The following is a 15,800-nucleotide window of genomic DNA, read 5'->3' as shown; positions in this document are numbered from 1 at the left end:
ATTATGCCCACTTTAGCTTCAGGCTGTGTTCCCCTGCTTTTCCTCTTCCTTAAAGGGGCAAAATCAATACAGAATCTTGTAGCACCTTAACAATAAAGGCTGCATTCCAGAGTGGGGGAGTTAATTTGCAAATGGGGTCCTTGAGATACTGCAAATGTGTCATTAGCAACAGGTTTGCATATTTTTACTTATCAGATTTTTCCTGGAAAGAATAGAACCAGATTAAGGTGAGGGGGGTACAGACTCTGCAAAAGCAACCCCCTCCCCCCCAAATGTTTGCATGACTTGCACTGATCCCACAATAAACACCCAGCCAGAAACATCCTAACATATTTTATTATGGAATAACTGTGGACATAAAGATGCTCCAAGACTCTTTGTTGATTTTGCTTCTGGAAGTTCTTAAAGGGCCAATATGCAACAGAGGACGAGATAGTTGGACAGTGTTATAGAAGCGACCAACATGAATTTGACGAAACTCCAGGAGGCAGTGGAAGACAGGAGTGCCTGGCGTGTTCTGGTCCATGGGGTCACGAAGAGTCGGACACGACTAAACGACTAAACAACAACAAAAGGGAGGGGTAAAAAGGGGAATGGGAATGGCAGCACACAAAGCTCCACAACAATTCAAAAGGTGCTTTCAGGCCATCACAATGTTTGGGTGGGATTCAATTACATACCAGCAAATTAAAGTTGTACAAGCTATTCCCCATGAAATCTGCTCCCCCCCCCCCAAATGGACTTTTCGCAATAAGGGAAACGATGGGAAAAGGCACCGTTTGTGCAATAGCCAGTGTCATCTAATCTCCCTGAAACAAATGCTCAGTAAACAATTTGTCTGGAAATGGCCTCAGATTCATATACTCTCTCCATCTCCATGAACCCAGTCCACTCCACTGTGTTCAATGCGGGGCAGTATTTAGCTAGCTGCACTCATAGGTTGGCTCCTCTATTTTTGTAGCCTCAAAGGCCCAGTAGCAGTCCTGTGTGGCTAGCAGATGGTTGAGTAGCTTGACACTCCTGTGCTCACCCGGAGGCAACTGCTGCACTCTCTGCAAATGAGCAGGGAAACTGCACATTACAAGCCTTTTATTACAACCAGATTGTGAAAGAGATGCAGTATCAGCAGCAGTAGACAGAGGCCACGTTCACCCTACACATTTAAAGCACTATGATACTATGTTAAACAGTCATGACTTCCCCCAAAGAATTTTGAGAACTAGTTGAAGGGTGCTGAACATTGCTAGGAAAACCCTATTCCCCCTCAAAGAACTACAGTTCCCGGAGTAGTTTAATAACCAGTCCCTCTTCCCAGGGAACTCTGGAAATTGTAACTCTGTAAAGGGAATAAGAGTCTCCTAACAGCTCTCAGCACTCTTATCAAACTATACTCCCCATAATTCTTTACCATGACTGCTTAAAGTGGGATCATGGTGCTTTAAACGTATGGTATGGATTTATTTTTGTTAAGTGTATGCTGCCTGATTATAAATAAAAACCCTCAAAGGATGGGAAAGGATGATTTCAGAAACTGGTGCAGTCAATGGGTGCAACTTCCTATAAAAATGCTTTGCCTGATTTCCGTCTCATGGACAGCTGATGAACTCTCATCTCCCCCCCAAAGGGTCAAAAGTCACAAAGGTCAGTTGGAAGATGACAGTTCATTGCATGGCTGGCGGGAAGCTTCATGGGGATGGCACTCACAGAATTTCCAGGAGGCTGAAGGCCCATGACTTGGGAGATTTCCCAGCAACTGCTGCCTTTCCCCACCAACCCCACCTAAAGGAGATAGAGTTCCTAATGGCAGCCATTCATGATGCCATGCTGTAAAACCTTCAGAGAAAGGGATTTTTTGTCCTGTAATAGTACACATTATTATTATTATTATTATTATTATTATTATTATTATTATTATTATTACACTATCCCCCTTTCTTGAAGTCAGTCAAGCCAAGCAAAATGACTTTAGTTAGTTAGTTAGCTATATAATTGTTGAAGTGTTCACATCCTACCTTTCTATCTGGTCAGCACACCCACAAAATTAGCAACACAATATAATAAAAAATAATAATATGGGAAATAAAACAGCCTAGCAGACAAAACAGGGATGGAGAGCCTTTTTCAGAGTAAAAGGGCTGAACTTCCCTCATGGATAACCTTCCAAAGACTGCATACCACTGGCAGGCAGGGTCAGAGGCTGATATCATGTTGGAAAAATACAGTAAATACCTATTTATAATAATAATAATAATAATAATAATAATAATAATAATAATAATTTATTATTTATACCCCGCCCATCTGGCTGGGCCTCCCCAGCCACTCTGGGCGGCTTCCATAGAAACCAAAAATACAGTAAAATATCACACGTTAAAAACTTCCCTGAACAGGGCTGCCTTAAGATGTCTTCTGAATGTCAGGTAGTTGTTTATCGCTTTGACATCTGCTGGAAGGGCGTTCCACAGGGCGGGCGCCACTACCGAGAAGGCCCTCTGCCTGGTTCCCTGTAGCTTTGCTTCTCGCAATGAGGGAACCGCCAGAAGGCCCTCGGCGCTGGACCTCAGCGTCCGGGCAGAATGATGGGGGTGGAGACGCTCCTTCAGGTATTTGTTTAGGCTATGGTGCAGAAGGACCTAAGAAGAGCCTGTTGGATTGGGCCAGTGGTCCATCGACTTCCGTTCTCCCACCAGGTGCCTCTGGGAAGCATGCAAGCAGGAACTGCGTGCAGCAGCACTCTCAAAGCCTGAGGCTCCCAGGACCCAGGGCTAGCATGCGGCATTATGGCACCTGGGGCAAACCACCAAATGGTGCCCCTCCCTGCCAGGGAAGAAAGGGTGAGTAAAGAGTCATAAGGGCCAAACTCTCCACAATTTTATTGCAGTTATTAACTTGCAGTTCTGTAAGCATGCAGAAAGTCAACGAGCCAGTCACTGAAGTAAAATTTTATTTAAAATATACAAAACAAAAACAAAATTAAGTAAGTTGCCTCTATCTATACCAACAAGAAAGAAAAGTGGGAGGTTCTAAGAAACCAGTGTGACTGCATACGGAGCTCACGGATGAGCTGAGAGTTAAGAAGGGCATGTATAAGAAATGGAAGAAAGGGGAAATCACAAAGGAGAACTGGGCACAAGCTAACAAAATGAATTTCAATAGGGACAAATGTAAGGTTCTGCACTTAGGCAGGAAGAACCAGATGCACAAATATAGGATGGGGGACACCTGGCTTACTAGCAGTACATGTGCAAAGGATCTAGAGGTCTTGGTGGACAGCAAGCTTAACATGAGTCAACAGTGTGATGCAGCAGCAAAAAATGCTGATGCTATTCTAGGCTGCATCAATAGAAGTGTAGTGTCCAGATCAAGGGAAGTAATAGTACCACTCTATTCTGCCTTAGTCAGAACAAACTTGGAATACTGTGTCCAATTCTGGGCACCACAATTTAAGAAGGATGTTGACAAGAACGTGTGCAGACAAGGGCAACAAAGATGATCAAGGGCAGGCGTCAACAACCTAAGGCCCATGGGCCACAAGCAGCCCACGGGGGTCATTTTACCAGCCCACAAGCCACCCCCGAACCGAACTGGCCGCTCAGCGACTCCCAGTGCGCTGCACTAAACCAGTGCAGTACAGCACGGGGACTTGCTTCTGGGGTGTTGGAAATCGTGTCTGCACATGCACAGAAGCCGGAAATCGCACCTGCGCAGATGCAGACGCCAGAAATTGTGTCTGTGCAGATGCAGATACTGGAAATCTCACATGCGCCCAATATCTGGCCCATGGAGGAGGCCACGTGGCAGTGAACTGGCCCAGGCAAGGTAAGCCTTGCCAACCCCTGATCAAGGGTCTGGAAACTAAGCCTTATGAGAAGTGCTTGAAGGAGCTGGGTATGTTTAACCTGCAAAAGAGGAGACTAAGAGGAGATATGATAGCCATCTTCAAATATCTTAAGGACTATCGCATGGAGGAGGGAGCATGCTTGTTTTCTCCTGCTCTGGAGGGTAGGACTCGAACCAATAGCTTCACGTTGCAAGAAAGGAGATTCCGACTAAACATTCAGAAAAACTTTCTGACAGTAAGAGCTGTTCAGCAGTGGAACAGACTCCCATGAGAAGTGGTGAACTCTCCTTTCTTAGAGGTTTTTAAGCAGAGGTTGGATGGCCATCTGTCATGGATGCTTTAGCTGAGATTCCTGCATTGCAGGGGGTTGGACTAGATGACCTCTGGAGTCCCTTCCAACTCTAAGATTCTATGTATTTATCTTTCTTTTCAAGAACAAACCCTGGAAGCTCATGGAATCCAGTAACCAGGCTTGCCTTTAACAAGTCTCTCATGCTAATAGGCCATTTTCAATAGATCTCCTTTTCTTTCGTTATGTGCACAATCTTGCAAACAGCACATTTTTGCCATACTGTGTTCCAAAAAGTTAAAGAGAGCCTGGGTTTTAAAATATTTTTGCAGTACTTTTCACAAGACAGAAACAGCAACTGCAATTAACTAAGAGAAGAATAAAAGAAGAGTATGATACTAGTTTCAAAAGAGATAAAAGCTGACGCTGCGACCAATCTTTTTTACCCTGAAACTATGGACAGCAAGAATGTCGAATCCTCTGGAGAGTTAAGTGGGAGGTGGTCATTTTGCCCCTGCAGAAGTGAACTGGCATACCATATAAATTTCAGCTACAGTCCAGAATCATAGAATGCTTAAAATAGCACTATGCAATGCATTGTTTTTAGGTTTTACATTCCCCACCCTCTAATATGTTGTGTAGCACAAACACAGTTTCTCAGTCACTGGACAACGCCCTACTGGGTGACACTACAATATGTACCTGAACTCTACATGTGTACAATGTGTATCAAGGCTCCCTCACCCCTCCCTTGTTCTTTAAAAATCTAGGCAGCCACAGTAGGTCAGAAGTACTTGGATCACAGCCCAAATCAGATTAAATTCTCATCACACTTCTTTGGCAATAAATGCCACTGAATCCTCAGTGAGGATTACTTCCAAGTAAATGTGTTTAGTGCAGAAGTGCCAAATACCGTAGTTTAAATCCTGTTACTTCAACTAAACTGGGCTGTGAGTTACGTTCTGTCTTCAGTCAATTGCCAATTCATTCAAGAATGTGTTTTATTATTTACATTAAGTGCCTGAGATTTCTCCTCCTCCTCCTCTATTTCTCTCCCATAAATGTGTAGTGCTTAGAAAAGGAGACGGCATGGGATGTTTTAGCGCTGCCAGATCTTCAGGTCTCACCTGAAGTCTCCAGGTTTCCCGGGCCCTCTCCAGGTGGCAAGTGGAAGGCTTAACTCTCCAGGTGAGTGGAAGTCCCTTTAATTAAATAATAACAATTAAGAAGACTGTGCATGCAGCTTGCAAGATTCAGCCCAGCAGAATCTAGCCGCAAATTCTAGCATAGACATTTGGGGGGCGGGTAGGTCCTTGCCCTCCTTAGCTCACCTTTCCCAATTAGCCACCATCACTGTTATTTTACTGGGGCACCCCATGAAGCATGACAGAATGGCTAGTTGGCTGAAACTCCAGCCAACGGAATGAGGAATTCAATTCAGTTCACATTTAAAGTTTAATTTATCATATTTCAACTTTTCAAAACAAAATGTGAACTGAAACACAGTCATCCTTCAAATTCCCTATTTTTTCAATGCAGCTTCTCCAACCAAATGATGGTAACAAAAATGCACCTATTAGGGGAAAGTGTGCCTAAAAATGAAAATATTAGTGAAAAGAACATAACAAATGTATTATATTAGTAGAGTGCAAAAATATGCGCATTTGTCAAAACTGCATACAAAAATGTGTCCATTAGGAGAAATTCATATTAAAATGCTCAATAATTTTCATGAGAATTTATTCATAGATTGCTACAGAAATGTGGAAAATTGAATTTAAGATGGAAAAGATGAAAAACTGAGAGAACCAAAACTGACAGATCCTTCCACACCTATTCTGCCTTCAGCATTTTGCAGGTTCTACTTGCCTTTGCTATCTTTGCCTTAAATAAACAAATAAATTAAAATTATGTAAGCATATACTGGTGATTTGGGAGGGACCTCAAAATTGTGCAGTAAGTGACTATGAGGCCACTGAGAGATGAGGGGGAATGGAATGGGTTATCTTGGAAAAGGTTATGACTGAACCCTGAACAAGGTGACACCCATACTGCAACATTTCATTGCAGCTACCAACTTATATTTTTTTCTGAAACAAAACAGGAAAAGTCATTTAGAAAAGCTACTTTCCTTTTTTGGCTAATTGGCTTCAGCATTGTTAAACAGCTCTACATTTCAAAACAAACAAACAAACAAGTTCTTAGCCTAGGAGTTTACAAATTTGGAATTAAATTTCTTTTTACTAGGCTCTGAATGGGGTGGTTTTTTTAGGGTGAGGTGGAGAAAACTGAATGGGTGTCCTAAGAATCTGATTCCTCCTATAAAATATCAGTAGGGGCAAGGATTTTATTGGCTAAAATTATCAACTAATCCCACTAACAAATGTTTGAGAATAAGAGAATGGATAGTTTCAACCAGATTTGCATCTTCTTATGCAATAACATTTCTTCATTTACCAGCCTGTCTTCACCTTTATATTTTAATGCTCCGAAGATGATAGTCAAGCTGTCATTAACCTCCATAGGAGCAGAACAGGTTTTGGATTTTTGTGTGAAGCAGTCAACATTCAAAACTTTGCTTAGCTTTCTTTTAAAATGTGAAATATTTTTTTCCAGCATTATTTCTGGGTGAACATGAACCTATGCATTGCTTCATCTGAAAACAATGGACAAGTAATGGAGAAGGGAGAATTATGTTATCCCTTGTTTCCGTTTGTAGAGACAAGAAACGCTGGTCAATGGCATTGAATGCCGTTGAGCAGTGCAGAACCACTGAGGATACTCTGTTAAAATACACCATTGTCTAGTATAAATATAGGTATGATCCATTTGGTAGTGTTGCACAAAAGGGATATAAGCCCATATCTGAAAAGGTTAATGAACTTCTCTGTAAAATATAGCTGCAGATCTTTTGCATAATTCTTTGGGAAGTGTTTATTCAATCATGGGCCGCATTAAAGGTGCATCTGGTAGAAAGAATTTGCATATAATTGATGGATGTGTTGTACGTTTTGTCTTAGATCAGTGGTTACCAAACTCCCCACCCCCACATGATTTTTCTGCCTGTTGTATCAATTGCAATGTGCTATGGTAGATGCTGTATGATTTTTTTTAGAGTATTTTACTGCTTCTTTTATTTCTTATATTGTATGAGAATTCTATGTCCCGCTTGCAAGTTTCCCACAGGCCATTGTGAGAACAGGATGCGGGACTAGACGGGCCATGGCCTGATCCAGAAGACTCTTCTTATGTTCTTACATAAGAAATAAAATAAACAATTAAAATACAATTAAAAATCAATATTATTGCTAAAAGCAGACATGCCACAGCCCACCTGAATATAGCTTGAAGACCACTAGTGGTCCACAGACCACAATTTGGGAAAGGAAAGGAAAGGCATATAAATGTAGGGTAAAACTGTTCCTGCATTGCTTTAAACCACCAAACTGGTGTATTATTAGAAAGATACCTATTTTAGTCAGGAAAAGGTTTTCAGCAAACTTGCAGAGGCAAAAATATCAGCATGAACAATAATTTTAAGACTATCCAAGTGAATATTGATACTTTGAACTGCTTTATTCTTAGAACCATCCTAACAGTGCCATCAGAGTGAAGAGTTAATGATGTATTGAAAACAGTGTTGGCTCCTGCTGGTCATAGTGACAGGGTTTCTTTTGAGGGGAGGACGTCTTGGGGATTTTTGCTGCACTGCCTCCAGGCGGAGGGGTCTGGCCAGCCTAATTCTGTCCCTTAAACACCCCATTTTGGGACCCAATTCTGCATCTGCAGCAGCAGCATAGTCCTCCACCAGCAGTGCTTCATACTAACCCCCACTCCAGCCATTAACATCCATTGGGACAGGATTGCTCTCCAAATTAGATTATCTGGCTTGGATTTGTTTATTTATTTTTTTAAAAAACACCAATTATACAAAGCAGAAACGGAATGAAGCACACACTTCATTCCTGGTAATCCTCAAAGCTGAGCCCTGGTAATCCTCAAAGTTTGGAATCTCTTGCAGGAGCAAAGCAGTTTTTTAAAGTCTCCTTTTTAAAGCCAATGCACTGGCAGAGGAAGTACTAGAAGGAAATTTATCAGCACCTTTGCCGTTGGCTCTGCTGTAACGAGCAAACAAGAAATAACTCGAATGACTCCCCTATCAGCTGCGAGAAGAAAGCACGTGACAATCATTAAACCTAGAGTACATTAGACTGTACCGCTGCTGCCAAAATTTGATAACTACATGTTTGTAAAGTGTACAGCCCTTTAAAAACAAAGCATGGACTTTCTTCCACAGTCCACACATTTTGTAAAAGACACAGATGATTCAAGGAAACTACAGAGGGGAGGAGAACAAGAATTCTGCTGTATGTTACAGGGGGGTCAAAAGAGAAGTGAACAAGTTGGCGTAATGGTTGGCATGTTTGTGATTACTTTCGGATCCAGGTCCAAATCCTGTGCTGCCATGAAATTCACTCGCCAGAGGGGGGCCCTTAGAATCTGGGATAGCAGACCCTAAGCTGTGAAATTTTCTCCCCACAGCAAATTCTGAAGATGCACCTCTTTATCCTGGTCTTTGATCATTGAGATGTATATTTTTAGGACCTACCCTATTCTTGAGATCTTGTGTGTAATTTGTTTTAAACTGTTTTTAATGTTTTGATTAAAAGTCTTGTGACCTGCTCTGGAACCCTAGGGTGGAGGAAAAAATAATGCTAATAATAATGATAATGATAATAATAAAAAATCTCACTGAATCTACCTTTCAGGGTGGTCGTGAAATAGAAGATCTCTATTGCACTTCCTTTTTATTTATAATAAACTAAACAATAGTGATAGATCTATGAGAATAGTACTGTGGTGATTTTTTTTTCCTGTGGGGATGGTTGGGGGACCATTTCCCAGCAATTAATTTAAAAAATTGCATTTGAAAATTATCAAATGGGAGAGAAAATTATGGTTGGGGAAGGATATTGCTTTTATGTGTTTATCTTTGAGGTAGCTGAGAGGTTTTGTAATAAGGTTGCTTTAAATGGACGGTGTGGATATGACCTTTCTTTCATCCTACACATCACCTCACCAGAGGTCTACATTCTGCACCCTCCCCAGAAATCAAACTTTTAGTGTGGCAGCACTCACACTTTGGAACTCCCCGCTTATTGATATCAGGTAGCGCCTTCACTGTATTCTTTTTAGCACCTGCTAAAAACATTTTTACTTAGGCAAGCCTGCCAGACATGTAGAAGCTATCATGTGTTTTAATCTGGATTTAGTTTACTGAGTTGTTGGGGTTTGATGTTTTAAATACTTGTTTTTAACTGCCTGTTTTACTGATAATTTTATTGTTATATTTATTTATTGGGGGGGCAAACAGCTTTGAGGTTTTATTACAATTAAGCAGTAAATAAATGTTGTTAGATAAATATATTATTCACCTTGGAGTTCAGAAAGGGAGTAAAAACAGGGCTAAAGTGACTAAAACGTTTGGCAAAGATGGTGGCCCCCGCGCTGGGATTGTGTGAGCAATGAAGAGTGGGTTGTTTTATTTATTTATACAAGTATTTATATACTGCTCTTTCCCAAAACGTTAAGAGGTGTGTACAACAACATAAAAATATTTAAAAGCAATACAATTAATTAACACGTTTAAGTAAAGTGAATATGCAGAGGGAGACAGAGGGAAGTAGCTGCACCCATGGGGCTTTTTTCATATCTGCAAGCATGGGCAGCCTGTTATGCTGCTAAGTCTTGGAGAACCATTCCCTGGAATGAAAAAAGCACAACCCACAATCTTGTGCCACTTTGCAATGCTAAGGTAAGCTCAAAACACAACATCTACTGAAATCCTAAAGCATTCTGAAAGTGAGGCGGAAAAATTGAAGACTTTTTTGTGTGCAAGGGAAGATAACTATTGAGTAATTGTAGGGCAGATTTTGGCACAGCATTCATGAAATTGTGGATCACATTCCAGCGGTAGGGAGGGTTTTGAAAGTCCTATGCCTGTTTACTGATCACCACGAAAGAAGAGCATAATACAGAGGGGAAAGCAGTTAATCATGTGATTAGCTGATGGTTCAAGAATGCAGTGACTTGGAGCCTTCTCATCAGAGCTCTTGTCTACAGTTTTGTAAATGTAATCATGTGAGTCTATTAGTCAAATCTGCTACCACATCAAGAATGGCAAACTGTCTGCATAGCAATCACTTCCTGTAAACATACTACTGTGTATATCCTTAACAGAGGCAAAAAGAAAGAAAGAAATCTGCAGGACTCAACCAACCTGTGTGTATGCATTTCCTTATTCCTCTTGCCACCGAGTTAACATTGAAACAGCTCAGAAACAAGCAAAGAATCCCCCAGTCTTCCTGAGAACTGCAAATGAAGATAATTTCTACCTAGAAGACTTTAATACAGTAGACTTCTCCAAACAGAATCCTGTTTATCCTCCCATCTTTTAGTCATGCTAATAGGCATGTGAGATTAATTAACATAGGTATCTGGGGCAGAGTCTCTCTTTCTACACACACACACACACACACACACACACACACACACAATTTCCTGGTGCAGCTGCAGTTCTGAACAATATGTTCTATGGAACTTTTGGAGTAGGATGTTTTTACAATAATGGTCTTACATTTAATATATAAAGAGCACACACGCAGGCACACTGTGACATTTAGTGTTCCTATCAGAACAATCCTAACCCCCAGATATGCTGGCGGGAGGCAATCAGGATTGTGCAGAAATGCCCCACAACTAGCAGAGAGAAGCTCCCTGAGTTTAGCTTTAAGTACCAGTGGTAGCTGGCATTAGGCTTTGTAATGTGGTCTTATGGGAGGTGGGACAGAAGTGGCGTTCTCTGGCGAGTGTTATCAGGGCCCACCCCCTACCATCCACATCAGCCTGGAAATGGTATAAACACCCCCCTCCCTGAAACTAGTAGCTCAGGGAAAATGGGTGGGTGGAAGTTCTGGTCAGCGCCAGCTGGCAAAACTTTGGAAGTGCTCAGCAGCCTCACTTAGGATTTGCAAAGTAAGGAGCAATACCAGTTCCAAATCAGTATTAATACTTAAGCATATTCCATTTACAGTTTTATCACATTCACTTTTATCCCAGTTTTAGAGGACCCTTAGGCAAGTTACTTATTTGTTAAAATATTTGATCCCCCACCTAATTTTGCTACCCTATGTAACGTGTAAGTTAGCACTTTAATACTATTTTTTAATTATACTTAAAAAAAAATCAGGACAATGGGCAACAACCTGTGATTACATAGGCAATAAGAAAGGTATACAACTTGGACATGCATTACTAGTATTTAAACAATACTTTTACTAATACCGTATACATATAAACCTTAAGGGGAGGAGAGGAGAGGGGAAACCTTTTTTTTCCAGGAACATGATTTGTTTAATCCTTGTAAAACACTTCAGAATGTCATTACATTCTATATAAATATACTAATATAAGTAATTAAATTTCTTTTGATCTTTCAAACTATAAACTGAAATTCACATATGCACTTATTGTACTTATGTATAATCTGAAAAGGGCAAGTAGTAATTTAAAATACCTATTAGTAAGCAGGATAGATAAGAAGTTTCTCCCAGCCCTTAAGCTACAGTACTGTTCTATTCTCCTGGCTTGTTGTTTTAAGTTGGATGTGGTGGGCTGATCTGACAAATAACAGAACAAAGTTTACCCTCTCTGTCCCTTCTGTGCATAGTTTTTATTTATACTGAAGAAATAAGTTGCTGCAACAACTGTTAAAAGGTGGATACAAAAGGAAGGCAAAAGAAGAGAACTAGCATATTTGTACATATTGATGCCTCCCATGTATTAAAATGAGCAAAACTATGAAGCCCTGTACATCTCCATGACTAATGGAACCAATCAGCAAAACATAATGGGTGGTATTCAACTAAGTTTTACTCAAGAGAAGAATTAATGAACCTAACTTAACCTTATGGGGTCTGCTCTGGATAAAACTTAGTTGAATACCACAAAATAGGATTAATTATTGCATCAATGTGCTATCTGTGATATATTTTAAGAGTGTATTAACAAAATCCCCTAACTTCTGAATATGTAAATTGCATATTTTATTAAACAGCAAAGAATGAGCAGAGGGGACTCTTCAACCTAGAAATGCCTTAATGATATGTGGTGGCTTGCCATATGTAGCTCTGAACTTGTGTCCTTTAGATAGCTGGGGTCCTGCTCATTTTCATAAAGCAACTTACACTTGAATGCCTGTTGGAAGACTGGTTGAATTATATATATAATTATATATATTTATTTAGCAATAGATATAGTGAGAATGTCAAAAGCCAGAGTATGTGTGATATGATCTAGAGGAGAAAACTGCAGGCTGGAAATGCAGAGAGCGAGTCATGGCTGATTTCCGCTTGAATCCAAGACCGTGGCTATGGGAGAAACAATATCCTTTCGACATTTTAATACTATGAGCCCCTACATCATATGCTCAGATTGTATACATGTGTAAATAAACCATCATAAGGACACCAGTCTTCTCTGTGCCTCATTCCCAAAAGGAAACACAACGCCTAGGAATGCGCCTGGAACCGTTGGAATCGCACATTGCTCAGAGATTGGGATGGCGTACAAAAATATGTCGGTCACCATAAAGTGTTTCATCTATTTTAATGGAGCTACATTTTATTTTTTAAGAACTTGTAAAACTAGCTTCTGTTTTCTACCAAAATACCCAACCAGCAAAATTAATGAATGCACCCTCAGCCCAGGACTGTCACTATCCAACATTAAAGAACCAGGGAAAACACCATCCCTTCCTAAAATACATGATGAAACATACAGATTTTAAACAATATTTCCAAATTTGTTTCCTCAGTCAGGAATGCAACAACCTTGAGTCTTTAAGCTGCATGAAAGCCAAGAATCTCATGAATCCATGAGCTAAAACTTAAAAGGGAAAAGTATATAAGTGAGATAGTAAAATTATGTGGGTTTTGCATGACACTTCCTACTGACCACAGAATTGTGATTCAAAGCTGAACACAGTTTTCCAAGAACAGGTATGTCAGGTTTAATCCCCAGTGAACAACACATTCCATTTGCATAGTACTACTAACAGCAGCATTCGTTTACACCACACTACCCAAGTGATCAAAATTATGTGTGTCTTCTGAGTTTTGAGTCCATGTAAAGATATGCAAGCATAAACAAGGTCTCCATGGTGCAATCTGTAGCGTGCCCAAGCTACAACTTGACAAAGGATAACCCTGCAGCTTCCAAGTTTCTCCTTAACTCACATTTTAACCTCCAAAAGCAAGCAGGCAAAGGCTATGCAATGCTTAGTTGGCACTAGTTATAAATTGCTAATGGAATGATAAACTGTATTTGCAGGAACAGGGCAGGGATACTATGGAAAACATTGCATAGTGGTGGTTACAAGGATGAGCGCTGTGTTGATCTCAAAGCTAAGGATATAAAATGGTTCCCTTTTTTACTGAGTCACACAGGCTCCTTTTGTTCCTGTCTGAGGATACATGGTTGTGCCTCAATCATAGCCCCTGCCTGTGCCCTGTGCAGCTTCTCATACTGCATGGTTTAGTGCTGTTGTTAGTCCAAGGCAGTCCTCCCAAATTCAAGGGAGTACTCTTATCTGTCTACATAATTGCAGTTCCCAGCATTCTCTCTTTCTCGCATTCTTTATCATCCAAGATACTGTCACACTCCAGTGTTGCCAGATTACTGATATTAGATATTTATCCCAAAGACTACAGATTCTTGTTTTCTGATAGCTAGAACCTCATACACACTCACTCACCAACTTTAGTTTTCTTCTATCCCCCTCCTCTTTGTGGCCACAAGCTTCTCCCTGCGCCTAAATAGTTTAAAGATTCTCCTCCTCCTATGTTCTTTTATATCTCTCTGTGGGTGGGGGTGGGGACTTTAACTTCTCATTCATCACTTCCCTAGCAGTACTGCTAGATCTACTGCAAATCCCTTGCTGATCTACTGCAAAGCTCCCAGAACTCTAGCAGTAGATTTTGATCTACATTCTGCTCTCCGCTGTAGGGCTTTCTCAGTGGTGACCCACAGGAGGTCCACTTCTCTTTTTCTTTTGCTGTTTTTCAAACAGATGGCAAATGTATATATAATTTAAAATCCATTGGATATTTGGGGAGCATAGTGTGTTAAGGGTTTGCTGTTTGCTGTTGTCTTACATACACCAAATTCTGGTTTTTATGTATTCCTTTTAGGTTTTTTATGCTAATTTTAAATTCATTTTTTGTGAACTTTTTCCTCCACTAAAGAGAGGAATGTAAATATTGTGGGTGGTTAGAGGAGAAAGAACACAGTATCAGAACTCTCCTTTGTGCCTGCTTGGGGCAATGTCAGTAGCAAACTAGGAAAAAATAACAGTCTCCAGCACATTCTCCCATGCAATGATCTTGCCTGAGTCTTCCTGTACACAAGAGGAAATTCCTTCTGTGCTGCTTTTTTCACTAAGAAGCCCTGAATAATTGTGCTAAGAGACCATCTGCCTGCAGCTATTCCTCAACAAGTTTCCATTGCGGCTAGTCCTTATAAGAACTGAAATTCTGAGAATGGGTGTCTGAGATTGCTTTCTTCCTCCTCCCTCTTCCCTCCACATCCCTTTTTCCTTTTTTGTTGTGTCATCTGAAATGCAAGGCTGAGAATAGGGACTGTCTTGCAATAGACTCTTTTGGCTGAAGAGCAGGGCATCAATCAATCAAACAGTCTTATGTATGAACAGGAATTGTTATGTATCTGGTAACACTGTTAAGAAACAACCTGGACCAGGGATGTGCAGGTGACAGGGTGGAGTTCTGCTCAGAGAGTTGGCTCAGATCTCAGAAATTCCCACTGAATTCTGTTACATCACAGTACATTAGCAAAACCTCACGATGACTCTGAGTGTGCACGTTATCCATTAGAAATTAATGGATGACATTCATTTCTAGGAGGGAAGCCTATCGTGAGGTGCTTGGAGACGACATTCCAGTGCAGACAAAACATGCACACTCAGCCAGTGCCAGTGACCTGGTTGCACAGAGAAGGTCGCCAATGAGGATAATGTGCTTTAATATGCAGGGTACATAGGATGTGTACACATTACTGGCTTAAAACATAGCCAGGTCATTCTTTAGTTCTAATTTGGATTCAAGTTGGTCTGGAGGGGAAATGCCAAAGGGATGCCACTAATTTTTCAACCCGGAATCACATAACCTGAAGCGTCTGTAACCTGAGGTGCCACTATACAGTTCAGCTGCCAGTCAGATAGGCAGGCTTCTCTATGTGGAACTGGGAGCAAAGTGCCTTATTTGCTTATTTTTTATTAAAATATTTCTATACCACAAATATTTCTATGCCTACCACAGCCGTCCTGAGGCAGCATAGCATCTATATCATCATCACCATAGAACTGTAGAGTTGGAAGGGATACCAAGGATCATCTAGTCCAACCTCCTGCAATGCAGGAGTCACAACTAAAGAATCCCAAACAGATGACCATCTGTCCTCTGCTTAAAAACCTCCAATGAAGGGGAGTACACAACCTCCCAAGTAAGTTCATGCCATTATCAAACAGCTCTTGCTAGAATACAGCTGGAAAGCACAGATGTATTTTTGATGCATCAAAACAGCTTCTATCTGCCT

At 40.8% G+C, this 15,800-nt stretch overlaps 1 long non-coding RNA gene across 1 annotated transcript; it reads right to left on the bottom strand.

Annotated features, from left to right (window-relative positions):
- Nucleotides 1–317: 317 nt before the first annotated feature.
- Nucleotides 318–7,648, bottom strand: LOC310764929. Its single transcript, XR_014549367.1, has 2 exons — nucleotides 7,465–7,648; nucleotides 318–558 (listed from the first exon to the last, which is right to left on the bottom strand). It is a non-coding gene; the product is annotated as an uncharacterized lncRNA (long non-coding RNA).
- Nucleotides 7,649–15,800: the final 8,152 nt, after the last annotated feature.

This window comes from Podarcis filfolensis, assembly GCF_964270895.1.
Source record: "Podarcis filfolensis genome assembly, chromosome: 6".
NCBI classification, from domain to species: domain Eukaryota; kingdom Metazoa; phylum Chordata; class Lepidosauria; order Squamata; family Lacertidae; genus Podarcis; species Podarcis filfolensis.
The sequence above is the reverse complement of the archived record's forward strand: the minus strand, read 5'-3'. Positions and strand labels throughout refer to the sequence as shown.